General features: G+C 32.2%; 1 pseudogene; it reads right to left on the minus strand.

Annotated features, from left to right (window-relative positions):
- Window positions 1–3,458: 3,458 nt before the first annotated feature.
- On the minus strand, window positions 3,459–8,611 carry LOC129292314 (protein RDM16-like; annotated as a pseudogene).
- Window positions 8,612–23,051: the final 14,440 nt, after the last annotated feature.

The following is a 23,051-nucleotide window of genomic DNA, read 5'->3' on the forward strand; positions in this document are numbered from 1 at the left end:
ATAAGTTATCTCGTTAAATTTTTAACACAGATTTTTTTATTTACCCTTCATTGAATGTTGAAAAGAAAAAAAATATGCATATTCAATAGGGGCATTGTTGAGAACTTTATAAATTTTAAGATAGGGTTAATGAGTTTTAAGGTTTTCTTTGATTCCGGTGAAGTATGTTGGAAGTGACTTAAAAATAAAATCAGAGGAGTATATTTTTACTTGCTACTCCTATGGATTCTATTTATAAAATGGAGACAAGAATTTTTTTTTTGTTTTATTTATAAGTCACATTTATCATAATTTTTGCCCTTCATTAAATATTGGTGAACGAAAATATTTTATTGGAAGATGTATATTTAATAAGGATAAAGTTAAAATTGTATTGAATTTTTAGAAAGAGTTAATGAGTTTTAAAATTTTCTTAGTTTTGATAAAAACATATTGGAATGGCTTATTAATAGGACCAAAGAAGTATTTCCTTTTAGAAAAAATTCATATACTTAGCCTTATATACTTAAGATAATAACTGTCAATTAAATCAAGACATGTGAATTTTTTATAAATTATTTATTATACAACTAACTCTTGCTATTATATTATTAACATGATAAAATTTACTCATCTTGATTTAATCAGATAAAAGTATAAGGGTAAATATCCAAAATCTTGCCCTTTTATAATTCAGACATTAGGAGTATTTTCCCCTATAATTCAAGGGAAAATATCAATAAATTTCACTTGACTAGACTTATTTGAATCAAAACTTCTTAATTTTTTAAAATATCACTACAATTCAAGGGTCCTGATTTGATATTAAATTTATAAAAAAAATGATAAAATTGCCCCTCCTTTATATTAATATCAGAATTGCCCTACTTCACTTGTTCAGTTACTAACGAAATGTTATTCATTTCTTTCACTTAATTTTATTCCAAATGTTTAAATCATCTAATGACAACTTGTTAGTTTCTATATTGTATGTTATTTATTTACTTATAAACTGTTATTCATTGCCTCACTTTATTTGTTCATTGCCAGACTTTTATTTGATTTCATTCTAAAAAAATGAACAAGTGAAGTAAAATAACGAACAATGTTCTGTAAGTAAATAAACAAGTAAAATAAGACAATTTTGATATAATTTATATGAGGGACAATTTTATCATTTTTCTCAGAATTTAATATCAAATTAAAACTCTTATATTATAATAATATTTTAAAAATTTAGAGGCTTTGATTCAAAACGAGGCTAGTCATTGATATTTTTCCATAATTCAAACTCATTTCTCTGGAGGTACTGAATTTCCAACTAAGTTTTGTTCCAACTAAGTTTTGTTCACAAAAAAAAAAAAAAAGAAAGAAAAAGGATTAAACGGCATTCAATCGCTCTCCTTACAAGATGAAAGCTCGTACGGTGCTCGCCAACTTGATTTGGTTGCTTCCATTTTATTCTACTTTCTAAGTAATCTTCAAGCCTTTCAAAGTTTTATTACCTCCCGGCTAGGTCATTTTGGTTTTGGTCAACCATGTCACTGGCTTTTGATTTGCTTTTCTTCACTATCCAATTTATGTTTTCTTTCCCATTTTTTATTGGCTCACTTTTTTCTTCTACGTTAATCTACTCTTGGTTCAAATAACACTCAAGCATTACACACACACACATTCCAATTTAATTTCTTTGATTAAGAAGACATTTTGAGATTAAATAAAGTGCTAATTTATTATGTGTTGTGAAAATTGGTCACGTGGAAGTGTGACCCGACAAGATAAATGAAACAAGAAATTGAAAATTGTTCAATTTCTGTTAGTACAGTGAATTCAAGCTATACAGACCGACCATCCACCGAATTCACAACTATTAGGTTCAGGACTGAGACGAACCATGATAAAATAATAAAATATCCGCAGAGTTAATGACAGAGTGAATAAATATTACTCTATCCATCTTAAATTATAAAATATTCTTAAATAAAATTATATATATTAATAAAACTCATAAAATATATTTTACAACTTTATTTTTTAAAATAAAATATAAAATTTTAAAAATATCCATCATTTAATATATTGTTTGTAAAAGAATATTAAAGAGAGAGAATATATATAAAGGATAATATTAAAAGTACATCATTAATAAATATTTTTTATTAAAGTATCTTATATTTTGAAATGTCAAATCTCTCCCAAAAGTTCTCATAATTTGGGATGGAGAAGTACAAATGTTTCATAATCTTTTAATTCTTAATTGATATTAAATACTCTCGGTGGTTCTTAATGATATTTTTTCCTAAATTAGAAAAAAAATTAAAATATCACTATATGATCAAAGGATTGATTTGAAAATAATTTAGATGAGAAAGATTATCTCTTTACTTTTCTTATAAAAAAAAAAAAACTTATCAACTAATGAATAGCTTCTTATTAAATATGTATAAATACTTATTAAGTAACAAATACTTCCTATGTTCCTATATATAATGTGTTTTCAACCGAATCTCACATACCAATAAAAGCCTATCATTTAGTTGAACTCACATAAAAACATAATAATTTTTCAATTTTACCCCTTAAATCATAATTAATATAATGATGGAGAAAATATACAATTAATGATCTATTTCATTTTTCAAAACAAAGATAAATTTGTTAAATTATTCAAAAATATCATTGTTAACCCTTTTATTTAAAGATAAACTTTTAAAAAACATTTTATATATAAAGAGGGAGACAATAATTATTTGTTAAAACATAATTTACATTTATTCCTTCCCACAACTAAATTCTTTTAAATTCAACTTGTTTCTTGTTAAATGCAAATGAACATTTATTAATTCATGAATAGCTGCTTGTCAATTCAAAAAACACAAACAGGACATTATAATCTTTTCTTCTTTAAAATTATTTTCAAATCAATCCCCAATAAATAGTGATATTTCATAATCTTAATTGATATTACATACCTTTAATGATCTTTGAATGATACTTTCCCTAAGTTCTAAATGTTGGATTAATAACAATTAAATTCTAATAAAAAATTGAGTCCAAACTATCAATTTAAACAATTCAAAAATTTAAACTAACGACAAAACATTAAGGTTCTAAACGTAACTCAAATTATAATTAGATTTTTATCAAGAATCTAATCTCCCCTAAGTCAATCTTTTAGGGTCCTAACTTCCACTCTCCCTCTCTAATATCATACATTAATTCAGTATGTGTGCGTGCAGTACATAGAAAACCCGTCTTATTTATAAAACATAAAACAATGTCTCATTTTTCAGTTACGTGCAACATAAGAACCTGTTCTGGTTTCCAGAGCTGTCCTCTTCTAATGTTGAAATTCTTTTCAATTCTAGATCTTCACTATCGTTCGATCTACTGGTAACCAACACCACCTCAGGGTAAAAACAAAAAGGGGGGCAAAAATAGGTTAGAAAAAAAGATTTACCATGTTGTGCCACAAGTAATACGGTATCTAACTGCATTATTCATGACTAGTAAAGGGCTAAAATTTGACCAAATACAAGATACAGATTCATTGACATAGCCAACCTGATCATGTTAGAGCATACAACGGGCAGATCAAAAGAAAATTAGCATATTCCTCAAGAAGCTATACAGATTGGGAAACATCTGGGTGCCAGTCCTGAATGGGAAGAATATGTGAGAGTGACGTCCTACATGATCAATTGATCCTCAAGATCTTGAATGGACATCATCACAATCGCTGAACAACACTTACATTACATCTACCAAATCTAGAATCATCATTGGGATTCAGAGACAAGAGAGCACTAGCAACTGTCTTATTTCTTGGGATTGTCTTTCATATAATATTGCGAAATGCATAACTCTAAAAACGATCACTCACCACTAATTAGTCGAGGCAGCTAGAAGACAAGGTGCTTGCTTGTACAGCTTTCAAAATGATACATGATCTTCTATTGCTCTACATAGTTGACCGAAAGGTCCCAGTAGTGGCCAACACCAGCATCAGCAAAAATCTTGCGGGCGGCTGCTTCGGTCATGCATTCATGGACGAAAAATCTGTTGAAACTTGGCTTAGCAACACTCCCTTGCCACACTAGAACACACTTATTCTCGGGTTTATCATCATCAGATTCTTCATTTTCTTCATCTTCTTTGGAAAATTCACCCCAATTTATGCGTCTAAGCATAAGTTTCCCATACCTCTTAATTGACTTGCTCCCACCTTCAACCACTACAACAGTAATACCATCAGAGATTACAGCACACCCAGTCAAACGGTTCTCTTGAGCATTGACATCAACTCTGAAGCGGGCTTTAGGATGTGAAAGGTCATTGATCTTGTAAACTGAGACAAGGGTCTCCAGAGTACTTGGGTCATCAAAAAGTTTCTTCTCCTTCTTTTCCCTGCGCTCAGCAGGAGTGAGCTTGCGAGCAATATTCCTGTCTATGTGAGCCTGCTCACGCTCAGCAGCAGCACTACGAACTTCCTTTTCAAGCCTGGTAGGATCCTGAGTTGCCTCAGAGCCAAGTACTTTCATTAAATTGCTTATCTTCACTTTTGGCTTGGGGGGTTCTATGACACCCTGTCTTATCATCTCTTGCCGCTCTTTCTCCTTAGCCAAACGTCTCTGAGTACGGAGTTTCTTTTGTTCTTTCTTTGTTAACTTTAGAGGTTGAGGCGGAGGGGGAGCAGGCTCAGCAGGTGGTTCAATTGGACGAGGATGCTCAACATAAATGGTGATTTTTTCCATCTTTATACTATCCTCACTTATGGACCCATCAGCAATGTCACCATAATTTCCAGAGCGCAAAGAAGTGTGTCCCTAATAAACAAAGTTAAGTGAATCTTGAATTAAACATATGAAACAGGAAGAAACAAAAATTAAATATTCCAATCACATTTCTAATTATAAATCTTTTAGCATCAATAGCACATATTTACTTTCTCTAAGGATCAGATGAAAAAGAGACGAGGTTCCCCCAGCAATAATTAATTTACCAACAGTCACTCATGTCCTTGCCTGTGATCAAAATAGACATACAAGCCTTCACAGTTGTTCAGTTCTTTTCAGCAATCTAGGGTCATTCAGCTTTTAAGAACTTTATCAATTTTAATCCAATGATGTCAGGCACTTTCCTTAATGTTTATGATGTTAAAGAAACTTTATTTATGTCCGGCACCTCTTCACACCATCAGAGGCACTGCCTTCAATTAAGTGGCCATAAGGTGAGCCCTTTTGGCTCGGTTTCTAAGTTCAAGGTGCAGGCACGAACCCAAGAGCCTCTATAGTTACAAGCAACAAAAGCTTACAACAAGTCCAATCAAATAATAAAATCATCATGATCAGACAAAATAGAAATCCATAAATCCCAACCACAGAAGCCCAACCCCAACCTAGCCTTCGGGTATAAAATATATATTATATATATATATATTTAGCACATACTTCATTACCTTACCAATGTGTATCACTTGGACATGCAATTTCTTAAAGCCTCTTGACTAAGGCATTTTAGATTGTCTAGTGCCTAAAGGAGACATTCCACTTTTAACTATCTAGTTGCAATGCCCAGTTAACTTCTTGGCCTATTTCTAAAAAATATCCCTGAAACATGACCAAAAACCATTTAATAAAAACAAGAAATAAGAAAAGCAAACATGCACTCCCAGACAGAGCTTGCCTGCTCCACAGGTTTCCACAAGCTTAAAAGTAGGTTGAGGGCTAGCACCAAATCACATTGATGCAACAAATAGAGGCCATGTAGCCCATCATTAAAGTGGGACAAATACAAGAAACAATGCAAACATGATATAACTAAAATACATTACACAAATAATACTTCCATGTAAACTTAAAGTCAGAGAGTGGCATGAACATAAAAAATAATACGTGCAGGAAACAGAACACTAGATCTATCAGAAAAATGTGCTGCACAAATGACAGGGGAGCTGCGAATAAGATGGTTATATCTGAATAGGGTGAGGGAGAAAGTGAAAAATGTGCTACTGAATCTGCAAGAAACAGGAGCCATGAGGGGGCTAGTCAGTTTGAGCATAAATAAAGCAGATTGTTTTATGGGTTGCAATGTAGTGAAACCTTGAAAGGGAAGCCGTTTATTACTCAGGCATGTAGCATGCTACCATAAATGAGCAGGAGAATTAGAATCAGAATTAAGCAAAAAGAACAAACTACCAATAAGGTGGCAGTTACTAAGGGGGCCATTCAAGATTTGATCTTCATTAGATCAAATCATCCAACAACTCAATGTGGTGAAAGATGCTTGCCTCAGCACAAAGGTGCTGAAGTGAGGCGGCAGGAGACCACAACAACTCCATTACTGAAGCAATCACTATACTGTGCCACAAACAGCAATTTCTGTTATTCTACAGGGTCATTGTGTTGTGCTGTCAGTAGTCTTTAAATTTGCAGTTCGACGTCTATGGTCATCAAAACTTATGACTTGTAAGATTAACATACAATGCTATTTTAATAGGATTAGCGGATTCAATATCACAATATCTAGTTTAAACTGTTTATTATCCATAATCTTCAGGCAAGTAGGCAACCTTTTCAGCCTTGTAGCAATTCATGTGAGTGTGGAGTTTAGAATAAGACCTACAGTTTTACAGGATCGGACAAAATAATAGTCCTGCTTTCTTGGATGAAGAAGAGAAAAAAAGAGAACGTGATAAGAGAATCCAAATAACCAAGAAATGCATTAATCTCACAGCCACCACTCTCTATCCAGCCAGCTGCTCCTGAAGACTATTCTAGGTTCTAATCTCTTTGTTCTGACATCCCACACCACGCACACAGTAGAACAGACTCAATATAGGCATTGCATTTTTAGATATAAGTTTTAGATCTCTTACTGCACGAAGTATCTATTTCAATTGCAAACCGATTGGCTAGAAATGTTGATTTTAGCCATCACCATTGGGTCATTTTACTCTCATTTTACTAAGTATCATCAGCATTGCCACAAAACCAGCAAATCAACCTTCTAAAATACCCAGCTGTGGCAGCATAAGGTGCTTTGGACAAAACTCATCTGTAAGAGCCTGTCAACTTATATAATCATGAATTCATAGTCATTATCATAACCATAATTATAATACGCAATGATAACAAGAACAAATAATTATCAGAAAGGGTCGAATAACACTCTAGACATACACGTAAATCTTTTTTTTTTTTCTGTACTTAACAAATCACACAACCCCTAGACTTCTCAGACAGGAATTTTTAAAAACAGATAGTCCAAGTATCCACCAACTTACCACCACTCAATTTCTGGAATTTGCTCCTTGGGTTTTTCTTTGATTACTACTCTTTCTGTTATTTCAATTAAGTTTGGATTTATATCAGGTGCTGCCTTAGCCTTTGCCAATTGCGCTTGCTTTGCTTTGTGTTTTTTGCTTGAGCTTCTCCAAATTTACTCTGAAAGGCATATTCACAGGATCTCACTAATACGTCATTTAAAAAACGAAGGGAAATTTCCTATAGACCAAAAAAGGGTGGAAGAGGAACCTTCAATTTAATTGTTTCAGCATCTTTTGACCATTTTCCTTCCTCGACAAACTGGAACGTCATCCTCTTGGGCCTCAAGAGTTTTTTTGTTGATGCCCATTCTGTCATCAAAATGGGGATTAGACTCAGGATCAACATCCAGAACAGGCTTGAGTATTTGGAACGAGTCTTTCTTCTGTTTGTTGATGTTGACCTGAAAAGTGCAAAACCATCCAAGCGTTAACACATGAATCCAACCAGAAAAGCTAACTACTCCAAAATTGAGAAAACCACAAACCTTAAGTGTGCTAAGGTTGCTTGGCTTAGTCACATTAACAACATTTCCATGTTCATCTATTTCCCTTCCCTGAGCATCAAGACGAAGAACAGGGGCCTTGTAGGTTTCTGGGGGACAGCAACATCTGTTACCATCTGCCCAGGAAACATGTTTATGAGAGGAGCAAATTGTGGATCCTGACGAAAAACCATTCTGGCAGCAAGCTCCTGGGCACGTCTCACAGCTTCATAGTTAGGTAGAGTACCAATACCAGCAGGAGCAGTATCGGTTGCAGTTGGTGGCATTGCAGCAGCTGCAGCTGCAGGAAAATTAGAAATGTTTGCAACAGGCCCTGCAGAAGCTGGTGTGGCAGTTTTAGCTGCCACTCCAGCACTAACAGAAGGCATCTTAGATTCATCCTGAAAACCTAATTGTGTGCTTCCTTCAGCCTTTGTAGAACTCTTGTTCAACTACACAACCAAAAGCATACTAATTAATGCATTCAGAGGGATATGTAAAATTAATTCCCAAAGAGTACGATAGTGTCTGAGAATGATTGACGGGCAAATATCAATCCAAAAGCAAATACTAATGAGCAGATTTCAGATAATGGCTACATTACCTGCGGAATTTTCTTTAGCTTCTCTGACAACTCCTTCTGCATTTGCAAAGCTTTCTTAGCTTTAGCTAAGGCATCAAGAGAGATGTTTCCACTTTTTCCAGTAGTTGAAGATGACCCATCTGTACTAGATTTTCCAGTAACCTCATGAGATCCGATAATACTAACGCCCTTATTTTCATTTGTGGTAGAAATCGGAGATACCTTGATAGAAGGGGAAGATTAGGAACCAGAGATGCTTCAGGCACACTCCTTGAAGTGCTAGCATGAGATCCCAGGGTAAACCCCTGAAATATGAAATATATATATTCAGTAGTTGATGGATGTTTCAAAAGGAATAAAGGATAAAATAAACTAGGAATTCAGGGGAGTGGGCAAAACCAGCATTCAAATAGTAAATTTCAAGCTTGAAACCAACATATTCTTGCAATAATGGATGGTTAAAAGAACATATCAGCAAAATTTTTCAGTCATCCACCCAATTAAGAGCAAATGAAAATAAGTTTTGTCACTTTTAAATAATACTATTAACATATCAAATTTTGGAAAGATCAACGGACGGATTGAATTTCTTGCATGTTGCAACATTATCAATTATGCTGTCATGATAGTATTTTTGCTGTCATGATAGCTCCTCCGGACCAAATTCTAGAGTGCGTCATTCTCCCTCTGATATTCGATCGACGTGATTCTAAAGCCCACACGAAGCTTGTAAAAGGTTTTACTTGTGATCCAAATTTTAGAGAAATCCAATAGTCGAATTAAGATTTGGACACCCAGATGCAAAAGTGTAATTTTTTGGTAAAAAAACCATTTTCAAAATTGTCCAAATCTCATTCTAATGGTCAAAAAATTGTTCGAACACTTTGGACACATCAAATAGGATTAAAAACACCTGATAAAACACTTAAATGATAAAAAAACTCTTTATATCAAAATTTGACCACTCAGGTGCCATTTTTCAAAATGGACCCTAAACCCCCAAAATGCACAAATCACACAAGAGTGGCCAAAAACTATTCCAAAATATCATATCACATATGAATACACACGCTAAACATTTTCACTTAGCTCAGAGATCTCTATGAGGCCCACGCACCCATTCTCTCTATCTAAGGTATATGTTTGACCATAGCACATTATTTGCAATGCAACCACTTGCATTTGCTTGTGGAATCACATATATACCAAAAAAATATTTTCTTGTAGTGGAAACTTGGTATTAAATAAATCCATCATCAAACCACATACCATAGCCAAGTTTCTTAGCCATAAGTCTACAAGCAAACAAAAATTCAAACACAAGCCATACAATCCACACATACTCACGCACATATACATAATCATATCTAATTCCTCTATGGCACCCTAATCCTAAATACATTACAATAAATTTGCTCAAAAGAAAGGGGTTGCAGTTCTTTACATTCACAAACAACCCCTAGTTCTGCTCCTTTCCCTATCCTCCATTGGTTCCTTTGCCTGGACCTAGAATATTAAAAGAAAGAGTGGACCAACCACAGTCTCATAACAGAGAAATCAATATTCCTTATTACAAGGAAAGCCATGGTCAAGTAAATAAATAATAGATTCAAAATAACATATAATTAACTAAATAAAAATGCTTGAATGCATGAGATAGGCCGATATAGCTTTTCCTGACCAACAGAATGCCCTTTGGTACTCTTTAACTTATAGGTAAACCTTGTACCCACTGTACCTCTACAGGCACAACAACATATAAACTAAGGCATGATATGATCCACCGAACCGCCCGTGCCCCTTCGACGTGAATCCTGAGCAGTCAAAGCTAACTCCCTCTTAGAGCCAGCCTGACTTACTCTCCATGTGAGGGCTACCTTAGCCTAGGCACTCAACCTTACACTTTATATGCTGGATTCTCTCTCCCACTGAGAGGTGTCGAACACTCAATCCACTAACCACTTTAGTGTATTGAGCCCACAATACAAAAGGAAACACTAAGTACTGACAGTAAGCCATAGAATATCACAAGACCACACATCTCCTTATTGGCAAACTCCCACTGAGATCATGCTACCCTTTTCTACCTTTTCGGACTTTCGAGCATTGACCACTTCAACACTCAAGGTAGTATAACACTCATATTCATCCCTTAAGCAGTTCCTTAGCTTATCTAAGGTACCAAACTTAGTTGAACTTTCCTAAGTGCAACTCCTTTATTTTTTATGATCACAATGCATGCTAATAGTCTTATTTCCATAAGTAACATCATTATTAACTAAATAGTAACATAGATGCATTATTATTAAAGCAATACTCTATAAACCCTTTTAAAACACATTTTTATTTGCATTCAATTGTTTAAAACATGTAATGCATGCTAGATAATATTATCTACTCAAAAATAGCTAAACAAAAGCAATAAGAATAATAAATTCTCTTGTTACCTCAACCCTTTGGTACCAAAGGGGTTTATCTTGTACAAAATAGCACTTGACTTGTTCCTTAACTTCCGAACAAATTTCACCAACAATTCCTACAATATATAAGTGATCCACATCACTTATCATGTCAAATAGCATTAAAGAAAACTATAACTCATACCACACAACTTGGGTCTATGAGCCATAATCCATCCCAATGGTCCATATATTAAACCAACCATTTATATAGTATCACTTAACTACCAAAACCATTTATTAGCCATCACTAGGCTAATTTCCAATTTATATAATTTTTAATCAATTAAAAACCTTCACTTAGTGTCACCAACTTTTACTATTAGCCCTTATAATGAAAATCAAACCTTAATTTAAATTTTATTAGGCTCAAATAGAAAAATTATAACTAAATCAATAGGCTTAAACCATTGAGGAGTAAAATCCAATCTCTTAAGGTTTAATTTGTGCCCAAAACACCTCTTTTCATCTAATTATCTACTCAAAATATTAGATCACTATATAGAAACTCAAAACATTCTCCCTAGGATCCAAAGAAACAAAAGCTTATAAGAATAAAGCCTTTGGGGATCAAAATCTAAAAATTTTCTCTTCCAAAAATTGAAGAAAATCAAGAGGAAGGGAAGAGGATTGAAGTAGGAAGTTTACCTATTGTGTAGCCAAGCTTACAACGGTCGTAAAGCCTCCTAGACCTAAGCCTAACTCCCTCTCTTTCTCTCTTCTTCTTCTCTCACATTCGTTTCTTTTCTTTTTCTTTCTCTACATTTCTGTGTGCATTTGGCTCTTTAAATTGTTGATATTAGGCTTTGGGGAAAATTACAATAAAGGGCCCAACATTTTTTATTATAGCACAAAAGCCCGGGTCAACTTTAATATTTTTTCCATAGTTAAAAATCAAATAAAACCAAACTTTTACTGAGAAAAATTCAAACTTTGGACTTCTATCAAATTATTCTAAATTTAATTTAATTATAAATATTTTATTTTATTTTTTTAAATAAATCCGAGTCTTAAAATTTTTGGGATGTTACAATCTTACTGCTGAAGTTGAGCTTAGGTCATTGTGAATGTAAACTTGGCCCAAGAGTCTACAGTTCTAGTCGAGGGTGATATGGAGGCTTAAATGGTAGAATGATCATGCTAAAGTGAAAATAAATATTGATTATGAAAAAGACTATCTTAAACTATGTTAAAAGTATGTTTTGAAGTATATAAGCTTTATTCACTTTTGGTTGTACATGTTAATTGATAACAGCAAATTATTATTATTGAGATGTTTATCTCACCCTGTGATTATATTTTACAGGTGAAGGCTCCAGTAGGGCAAGGAGAAGGAAGGGGCGATTGAAGATTGAAGAGCAATATTATATAGCTCTTCCCTTTCCTCTTTTGAGGTTTATAATGAATAACCTATATTATAATACCAGCTTAAAGCATTTTATTTGTTTTGGTAATCACTTATATGAGGATTTGTTGAATGCGTGCATATCTTGGGCTAAGCTTGTAGTGATTATGATTGAATGAGTGTGCTTAGCCAATATACTAGTACAAGTGATATAATTGTATTAGTTTATATGTTGAATTGATTAAAACTATATGTTAGTCAAATTTTATCCACCCTTTGCTTTATTAAGAATTGGGGGTTGGTGGTCAATTTGAGTATGGATGATTATTTGTGTGATATGATTAGTCAAGTATATTGTGTGTGGTCCATTTGAGTTGGTCAAAGTAATTTTGGAGCTAATGGCATTTGGTGGTGTGATTTGGACACTTTTGATTGTGTTTTGAAATGAAAACGGACCATGTTAGGTTCAAATATTCATCTTTTTAATGGTTGAGAATTTAAGTGTGAGACTAGTATATTAGTTAGAAGGTTTGAAGAGCTTTGTGTGAATAATTGAACTACTTAAATTAAATGTCAAATGGCAAAATAGTGTACTCTGAAAGTTTAAAGTGCTGTCATGACAGCAAGTGCGTGCCACGGCACAATGCTCAATGAGGGGCTCGTCCCTCTGTGCCATCAGCTATGGCGGGTATGGCCTATGCCGTTGTGGACGGGCCAATTTTTGAAAAAATTCCAATCTTTTTTTACTTGTTTCCAAGTAATGATTGTTACCTATGCTTCTGTTATCAGATTTGATTAATTTTAAACCTTAGTTTGGGCTCAAACAATATTTTAAAAAAAGATTTTTTCTTAGAATCCTAATATTTTAAACTAATTACCTTTAAATCTTTAGATTATGATAATGTTTACTTGAAATTTTAATTAATCTTAGTTATTACAATGGTGTGTAAGTGTATTATCCTAGTAATGTCAAGGCGGACATTATAGAAAACACAAGAAGGAGAAGAGAAGAGATCAAGGTTTGTTAAGGCAAGAGATTTCAGAGTATTGGAAGGCACTTTTGACTAGTAACTTATTAGGTAAGCTTCATATAACCCTTACCATTGCTTCTACTATAATTTCTCTTACGATGAGTCATAGAGGAATCAAATTGATGAAATTTAAGGGGTTTGTTTCTTACCTTATAGTAATAAAAAGATTTTCAAGAGTTAAATTAGAGCTTTGTGATTGGTTTAGAGTTGAATGATAGAGCTTTAAACCTATAAGCTCAAATTTGGCCCTAATTTAATGGAAATTAGGGATGGAATTGTTTGTAAGTGAAATGGGGGCATTTGAGGTGATAGGAAGTGGTGATTGATGATAATGGACTTAGATTAACTAAGTGGAAAGGAATGAATGGCTAAATGTAGCTTTAAGTAACAATTAAGTATTTTTAATCAATTAAACCGACTGACTAATTGAGCCAATTGTGTGTAGATTGGCATAATTTAAGTGTAGAGTTGAGAAAGAACTTGGTAGAGATGAGTAACAATTGAGAAAGTAACATGGCTAACCTTTCTTGTGATATAAGGGTTGTAGTAGCCGAATAACTTTCTTTGTTTGATTATCTATTGTAACTACTTAAAAGTATGAGTATTACTATACGAAATGATTTAAGAATACGCATGTTTGCCAACTAAATGTTTGTTGCATGGCATTAATTTGTAAAGAACTGAACTTATGACTTTGAACATTTCATATTATATTTATATTTATATATATATTGGTATAAGGTGGTATATAATATGCAAATGTTGTGATTTATGTGAAAACATAATTATAAGGGTAGAAGTTCACCCATAGTGTGGAGTGTAGTAAAAGACCATATGACATCATTCTCCTTAGTACTTGATGGGATGTGGTATCGAAGAATTTGTATTTTCTTAGTGCCTTTCAGGGTGTGGTGTTAGAGATTATCTTCTTAGTATCTAATGAGGTGCGAATTTGGACTTCTTAGTATCAATATGGTGCAGAATTGGAATCAACAACACTCCATTATTTGTATTGGGAGAAACCATAGTCTTAAAGTAAGATAAAATGCTTTTGGCCAAGTGATTCTATCATTGAAGGAGAGCTTAGGGCCCATAAGAGTAAATATTAGTCTAAGGCGAGCTTATGGTTTTCAGTTGAGGTGATTTAGAGGTTTAGTCGATAGTAATCATACTATTTGTTAGAAACGTGGTGAATTGTGGAAAATGAAGTTGTAAAAGAGACAAAATAATTTATTGATATGATTTCAAGTAAATTATATGTTATATGCTATGTTTGATTTAAACTATGCTATACTTTCATATAGTTGCATGTGATAGTCGATAGTAGAGAGTTATTTTGCTATAGAGATTATTATCTCACCTCGTGGTTACATTTTTATAGGATGGAATAGTGAGCCAAGTGAGGGAAAGAGTTAGGACCAGCTTAGAGTTGTTAAAATCGTGTGATTGTAAAATTTGTGTAATGAATCTAAACCTTGTAAGTATTGTGTAGATAAGTTTTCATAGGGAATTGCATGCATGTTTTGAGTTGTGAACTATTGAAATTGTAGTGATTTTGTGTAAATCCTAGCCCATTTGTGTGAATATGTAGTGAAATAAGTAATATAGACTAAAATTTAGTTGTATATATGTTGTAGATGTGTTAGTGGCAAAAATAAGGTGAATTTGTTGAGAAATTGTGGAAATTGTGGCCTAAAGTGCATTATTGTACTATATGGTGAAAATTTTATATTTGTGGAAATGGATCGTTAAGTGGCCAAATTGTACCATATGTATGTATAAGTTATATAACTTGATCAATTAAGTGTAATAGGTCCTTTTGGATTTGGTTCAAGGCCTAAAAAGGTTTGATGAGATAATGGGATCGATTTAAGCGCATAGGTGCGAAAATTCTCAAAAAAAGTAACTTTTTAACCATGAGTATTCAAATTTTGATCGAAACGTTAGATCGTGTCTAAACCTGTCTCATTATTAGCTTATAAGTTAAGCTTTGTGTGGGAGCTTGAATCACTATAATTAGACATCATATGTGAAAATAGTGCATGCTAAAGGTTCATCATTTATGCTGTTAAATGACAATAGCAAAAACAAGTTTGTGGGCCTCGATACATGGCATATCACACCACGACGCATATCATAGAGAAGATCAAGGCGTATGACTTTGTGCCACATGCCACATTACATGTGTTAATCGCCACAGCATATGGCCCTTAATTTGACTTTATTTCCTTATTTTAAATGCATGCAATGATTGATATGAATGCATATAAGTCATTTCTGTTGCGTGTTGCTCTAATGTGTTATGATTTAGATGATTTTACAAATCAAATCTTGGACTCAAGCTTTTCAAACAAATTATTTAATTACTATTTGGTGATTTTAGTATAGTAATTAAGTTAGCCCTTCCTAATATCGAGTAGATATTAGGAAAGGTTACAACATAACCCTAGAATTAGAGTGTGACTAGTATGTAAACACTTTAATTAGTTATAATTAGTATTGTATTAATAATAATTAGTGTCACATTGTTTATAGATAGTAATATTGACACCGTTGGAGGTGATAGTCAACTTGTTTACATAGCTCTATTAGTAAGGAACTAAGATAACTGTTGTTAATATGTGATGGGGTGTTTGTGTGTGATTGATCATGTGTGATTTTATTATGCTAGGTAAATTATGTTATGTGTGGAAAAAACATATTCTTGTTTGGAAAATTAATTGTCAAGTAGGATGAATTGTATATGAGTACTATGTTTGGTATAACTATTGTGAGGAAGCATGTTTTTGTTTGGATATGTCTTATGTAGAAATGATTGAAATACACATGACTTGTCGAGTTTGCTTTGAAATATTAATGTTAGGGATTTTGTTTAGAGATTATCTACCATATGGTAAGCCATCATTGGTTGTAATGAGTAGCTCGTAGCTTAGACTAACTCACATTTGGTCAAGTGACTTGGTTTTGGGCATGATAGATAAAAGGGTATAATCATGCAAATTATTTTTGTTTGGATTGTTTGAATGACATATGTTTCGAAAATAATATTATATGCTTACTTAGCAATTGCATGATTAGTTGTATCACATGCATCTTTGCATATCAATTTTTGTTATTGAGACCTTTGTGTCTTATTCCTTATGGCTAAAATTTTTATAGAAAAAGGTCCAATTGAAAAAGCACCCAAGAGGTAGTTGGTGTGTATGGAAACCATTAGATTGAGTTAGCCTCTTTTTGTTTGGATTATGTGTATTTGCCAACCTTAGGGAATAATTTATGTAATTGAGCATGTAACTTCCAACTTTTGATCAAACTCATACTTATTTGCCGTGAAATAGTTTTTGACTTTCGTGGCCATATTTTAGTATGACTAAATGCTTTACAATAAGCTTGAAATAAATTATTAGCTTATGACAAGTTATGATATTTAACTGTGTTAGGTGACCATAACTCAATTATGAGAGTTTGTATATAATTAAGTGCACGGCTATGTTTTATGTGTTGTCTAACATGTTTGGTGTGTTGTCAAATTGTTCACACTTGGGCTTTGACTTTGGTGTTGGTTTTGTAAGGGTGTTTGTTCGGAAAAAAAAATGTATTTTGACCCATAATGGGAATTGGTGGATAAAATTCTCATATGGAAGAATTTTTATACCAAACCAAATCTATTAGCTAGATTATTTCATAAACTTTGTATAAAAACTTAAATCACTTAATTTGAATATTTGTAAAGAAAACTTTGCCCATTTGAAATTTATGTTGTCATTTTGCTAATGCAGCATCGTGTGTCCGCGACATGTGTTGTGTAGACATGGTATATTTTATGTATGCCATAACATACATCATAGAGGGTGGATTTTCTTCTCTGTATCACATGTTGTGGCATAAGATGTAAAATTTTTCATAATTTAACTCCTAAAATGGTTCTTTTGGACTCTTTTTCCTCTAATAAACTTATTTTTTAACAGTTTAGCCCCTTGAAAATCATGCTTCACTTTTATTACCTTTTCTATAATTTTATTGGATTTAAATACTTGTTTTTAATGTGATCCTATAAGGTACACTTTATTAATGTTATATTCCCATCGCTAGTTGAATTATTTACTTCCCTATTTTACCATAGTAGTTCTACTTTATTATATTTAATCTTTTCTACCATGGTAGGACCTTTTCTATCATGATAGCCTAATTTGAAAAATGTTTTGTTTGTAAGAAAAGCTTTTTATACCATGGTATGCTTTTATAAAAATAATTTTGACTCTTAATTATCATAGTAACCCTTTTTCTACCGCGGTAAGGTTTTAAAATATTATCTAAAATCTTTTCTAGCATGTAAAGCTTTATTTACTATGATAGTATTTTGAAAAGTAAGTTTTAATTTTTATTAGTATAATAGACTCTTTTCCACCATGGTATATGCTTAATATGTAAATTTGTTTAGGAAATTACATAAATTGTGAAAAATAGATATGAACTTTAAAGTATTACAGATGCATTGCGACAGATGGCAAAAATTATAACCCCCTCTCCCCTTTAGGATGGTTTGATTGGTTATCAAGTTCAAATTTTTTTATTAGTTTTTGGCATTATTATCATCAATTAAATTTATCTAGAAGGATACTATACATATTTTTTCTCTATATCATATTTAAAGGAATAAAAATTAAACTATAAGTTATGTTTCATAAGACAAATACAAACTAACTATATATATATATATATATATATGTATATATGTATATTCTAAGATGCATAAACTATAACTAGAACCTCTAGCATGTGAGTAGGATCACTATCTATAATTTTTCCTTTTTTTTTTTATTTCCTTTAGTTTTCTCATGCAAATCTCTCTCTTTCTCACACACATGTTATTATAAGCATAATTTATAGTTAGAACCCCTATCATGTGAGTGGGTACTAATATATATTTTTAACCCTTCACCTTTACTCGTTTAGCACGCAATAACAACAAAAAAAAATGAATATTTTATTTTATTTTAGTCTAAAAGTGTGTTTGACTAAAATACATATAAGAGCACTTTGTTAATTAACAACAAATATCTAAGAAAATTTTGATAGAGATTAAATAAAGATATTAACTAAAAAAATAGAAACATAATTAAAAGGCAAGGAAAAAGTTTGAGGAAAGATTTTATTATATCTCCTTTCTTTTTCCCAAGTGTCTTTTTTCAAGATTTTGTCTCACTCTTTCTTGGTAAATTTTTTTTTCACCCTCTTTACTAATTGTTTGGCTATTTATAGCAAAAGATTGGAGAGGCAAGTGGTTTATAACTTTTTACATCATTCACTGCCAATGCATTCATCTGAATTACAAAAGCAATTCTTCACCACAAATTCATCCCTATCTTATATTTATTTATTATTTAATGTTTTGTCTCATTTTCTTCACATCGTCCCATCTCTTTTTCCTTCTTTCTTCTTTTTGTTTTTTCCCTCTCCAAGATTTGACATATCTCTCCTCCTCACACATTTACCACAACAGTAATAAAAAAATGGCTAAAGTTTAAAATTACAAATAATAGTAATTTACAGAAGGAACTATAATAAATAGACTTACTACATTAGCATATGCAACCAAATTTTTTTAAAATTTAAACATGGGAATTAAATACTTAATATTTTGCAAAATATAAGGGAATATATGAATTTTTTGAAAATTCCAAGAGGAATCCTCCCTTGAATATATATATATATATATATTTGTCTCAGAGGTGTTACTATTCTTCTCTCCTTCAAATGAATTTCATCCTTGAAATTCGAGGTATACCTTAATTGAATACTTCTAGAAATTTTTGTAGTATGTATTCTTCTGTTTCCCATGTTTCTTCTTCTAGGGTTAACCCTTCTCATAATACTTTGACAAGTGGAATATTTTTATTCCTCAAATATTTTTGATCAAAATCTACTATCTTGGCTGGTTTGGAATGGTATGTCAAATTTTCTTTTACTTGCACTATTTTGTTTGCTAATATGTGTGAAGAATCAGGTACATATTTTCAAAGTTGAGATATATGAAATACCGGGTGAAGATTTGCAAATCTAGGTGGCAAGGCAATTTAGTAGTTTACTAGCCTAATTTTTTTAAAAAAATTTGAAAAGGTCCAATATATCTTGGACTCAATTTTCAAAACTTGAGAGATCTACCTATCCTTATTGTAGGAATAATCTTCAAAAATACGTATGCTCCTTCCATCAAAGTCTAAGGGTTTTCTCCTTTGATTTGCATAACTTTTTTATCTACTTTGAGCAGTTAACATCCTCTTTCGTATTAACTAAAGCTGCTTAGTGGTTTCTTGCACTAATTTAGGTCCTAGTAACCCTTTTTCTCCTACCTCAAACCAACAAAGAGGTGGCCTGCATTTTCTACCATAAAAAACTTCATAGGTTTCCATTCCTCTAGAATGATAGCTATTATTATAGGAAAATTCTATTAATGATAAATATTTCTCCCAACTTTCACCTTGATCTATTGTACAAGACCTAAGCATGTCCTTTAAGGTTTGAATTGTCCTTTCAAATTGACCATCTATTTGGGGATGATAAGTTGTACTAAAATATAATTTACTACTAAAAGCTTCTTGTAATGCTTCCCAAAATCTTGAAGTAAATCTAGGATCACGATCTAAAACTATACTTGCTAGTGTTCCATATAATCTTACTATTTCTTGAATGTATAACTGTGCAGGTTTTTCTAAGGAATTACTAATCCTTATAGGAAGGAAATGAGCTGATCTAGTTAACTTATCAACTACGACCCAAATAATATCTTTGTCTAATTAGGTTCGAGGCAAACCGGTTACAAAATCTATTATAACATGGTCCCATTTCCATTCAAGAATCTCTAAAGGTTGAAGAAGACCAGAGGGTTTTTGATGCTCTATTTTGACTTTTTGACAAGTCAAACATCCACTCACGAATTCAGCACTTTCCTTCTTTATTCTTGGCTACCAATACATTATTCTTAAATCCTCGTACTTTTTTATAGATCTAGGGTAAATAGTGTAATTAGTTTTATATGCTTCTTCTAGAATTTTCCTTTTAAGTCCCTTTATTTCTAGTACATTAATTCTTCCCTGAAAGAGAATCATTCCATCCACAACTTGAGAACATCCTTTATGATTTACTTGACTCTACATGAATAGATTTTTCTATTGAGCTTGTGCTATTTGATCCTTCAAGTCGCAATCTATTCTTAGAGTACTTAATCGTATACTATGAGGCAAGGTCATCATGGAGAGTCTATTATATCTAAAGTATTCTAACATCTTAGCTTTTTCTATCATTGGATGGAAAACTTGTAGAGATTTTCTACTGAATGCATTTGCAACTATATTTGCTTTTCCTGGGTGATATTCAAGCTTGAACTTATAATCTTTAATAAACTCCATCCATCTTCTTTGTCTCATGTTAAATTCTTTCTTTTATCAGAAAGATATTTAAAGCTTTTATGATCATTGAAAACCTCAAAAATGGCTCCATAAAAGTAGTGCCTCTAAATTTTTAAGGCAAATATAATAACAGCTAATTCTAATCATGTGTGGGGTAGTTTACTTCATGTGTCTTAAGTTGTCTAGATGCATAAGCAACTACCTTCTCATTTTACATTAATATGCAACCTAACCCTTTCTTGGATACGTCAGTGTAAACTTTAAAATTTTCTTGAGGTTAGGGAGAATTAAAATTGGAGAGGTGGTTAGTTTTTCTTTCAAAATTTAGAAACTAGTGTCACATTTTGGATTCCATATGAATGGTTGTTCTTTCCTAGTTAGTCTAGTTAAGGGTAAAGCTACTTGGGAAAATCTTTTTATGAACCTTCTATAATAATCATTCAATCTGAGGAAACTTCTCGTTTTTGTCACTAATTGGGGTATTTTCCATTCAAGTATAGTAGATACTTTATCTGGATCTACTGATATCCCTTCTTTAGAAATCACATGACTTAAGAATTTAACCTCTCATCCAAAAGTCACATTTTTTGAAAATTTGCAAATAATTACTTGTCTCTTAAGATTTGCAACACTATACGAAGATGTTGCTCATGCTCTATTATGGACATTGAATAAATCAAAATATCATCTATAAATACTATTACAAATTGATCCAAATAGGGTTTGAAAATTCAATTCATATAATCCATGAATACTGCTGGGGCATTGGTTAGTCTGAATGGCATTACTAAGAATTCGTAATGTCTATATCAGGTTCTAAAAGCCATTTTAGATATATCTTCTTTTCTAACCCTAATTTGGTGATATCCTGATCGAAGGTCAATCTTTGAGAAAACAGATGCTCCCCTCAACTAGTTTAAAAGATCATCTATTCTAGGGAATGAATATTTATTCATAATTAAGATAAATTATTAGTATCTATTTCACGCGCACACATTAATATGTTTTAGTAGTAGCAATAGTTATTTAAATCATACATTGACTCCTTGAATTTATCGTAGTTACTCAATTAATATTTATTTCTCATTGTAATTATTTGATAAGTGTGTGTGTGTGTGTGTTTGTTTGTTATTGTTAATATTTAGCTTAATGATAATTGTTTAATTATTGTGCTTATGTTTCTTTTAGTATTTTGACTATTAGATTAAATTACTATAGGTAAGGGAATTCCTTTTGTGAAAGAAAATTTGGGATAAACCCAATAGAAATTCCCAATCAAGAAGAAGATCTGGGTAAAAGAAATTATTTTGTGGATCTACTCTAGGGAATGCCTTATTACAGTTTCATATGATAAAATATGGTTGATTTGGAATTTTTTTTAGTTGTTTGATAATTGTTTTAGTATTGTTAGCTAATGATTATTCATGCTATGCTCTGATTATTTTAAAAAGAAAGTTTTCTGCATTCAAGGCAGCTGGACCATTATTAGTTCTTAAGTAAAGATCTTACTGAGAATTTAAATTCTCATTTAATTATCTTCGTAATGTGTCTAGATGCCAATAGAGAGATTTGTCATGAAGATCGATTGGATGGCAACCATAGTGCTGTTGGATAGGGAGGCATAACGGTAGATTAAAATTTTAAAGTCCCTATCTTAATGTAGACTAAACGAACTCATTTAAATTAAAGTGGATAGAAGAGTTACTTTTTAATTTTTCAAACTTGGCCCATATTCTTTTCAAGAGTTTAGATCTCAAGAGCTAATAATATAGATGTAACACTTGCCCCAAGTGTTATCCAAAAATTACATAATTCAAATAAACTAAGTGTGGTTAAGGAGTTAATCCTCTAACCAACTTAAGAAATAAATCATTTAAATCACTAAACAGATAAGCCATCACAAAATAAATATTTAAAAATCTTAAAAAATTTATAGGTTCTACCTATAGTGCACGGAAGCAAGTTAGATGAAAGTGCGATAAAAAGATGCTGTCATGACAGCATTAAATTGCTATCATGATAGCCCTCCCAAGCGAATTTTTAGGAGGCGCTGTTCCACCATTCGACCTCCAATTGAAGTAATTTTAAAGTTTTACATGTTATTTTTTAAGGATTACTAGTAGTATACTAAATTTTAAAAAGATCTAACAATCGGATTAAAAATTGGACATGTTATAAGTTTGGTCATTTTTGCTGTCATGATAGCTTTTTAGCTGTCACGACAACACCTTCGGACTAACTTTTGGAGTGCATCATTTTATCATCTGACTTTCGATCAGAACGATTGCAAAGCCCACATGTCACTTTTAAATAGTATTATTAGCATATCAAATTTTGAAAAGATTTAACGGACAAATTGAAATTCGTGTTTGTTGCAACATTAACGCTGTTGCTGTCATGATAGCTCCTCTAGACCAAATTTTGGAGTGCATCGTT

This window comes from Prosopis cineraria, unplaced genomic scaffold, assembly GCF_029017545.1.
Source record: "Prosopis cineraria cultivar Desert tree isolate PC_DT_omini unplaced genomic scaffold, ASM2901754v1 PC14, whole genome shotgun sequence".
Taxonomy (NCBI): Eukaryota; Viridiplantae; Streptophyta; class Magnoliopsida; order Fabales; family Fabaceae; genus Prosopis; species Prosopis cineraria.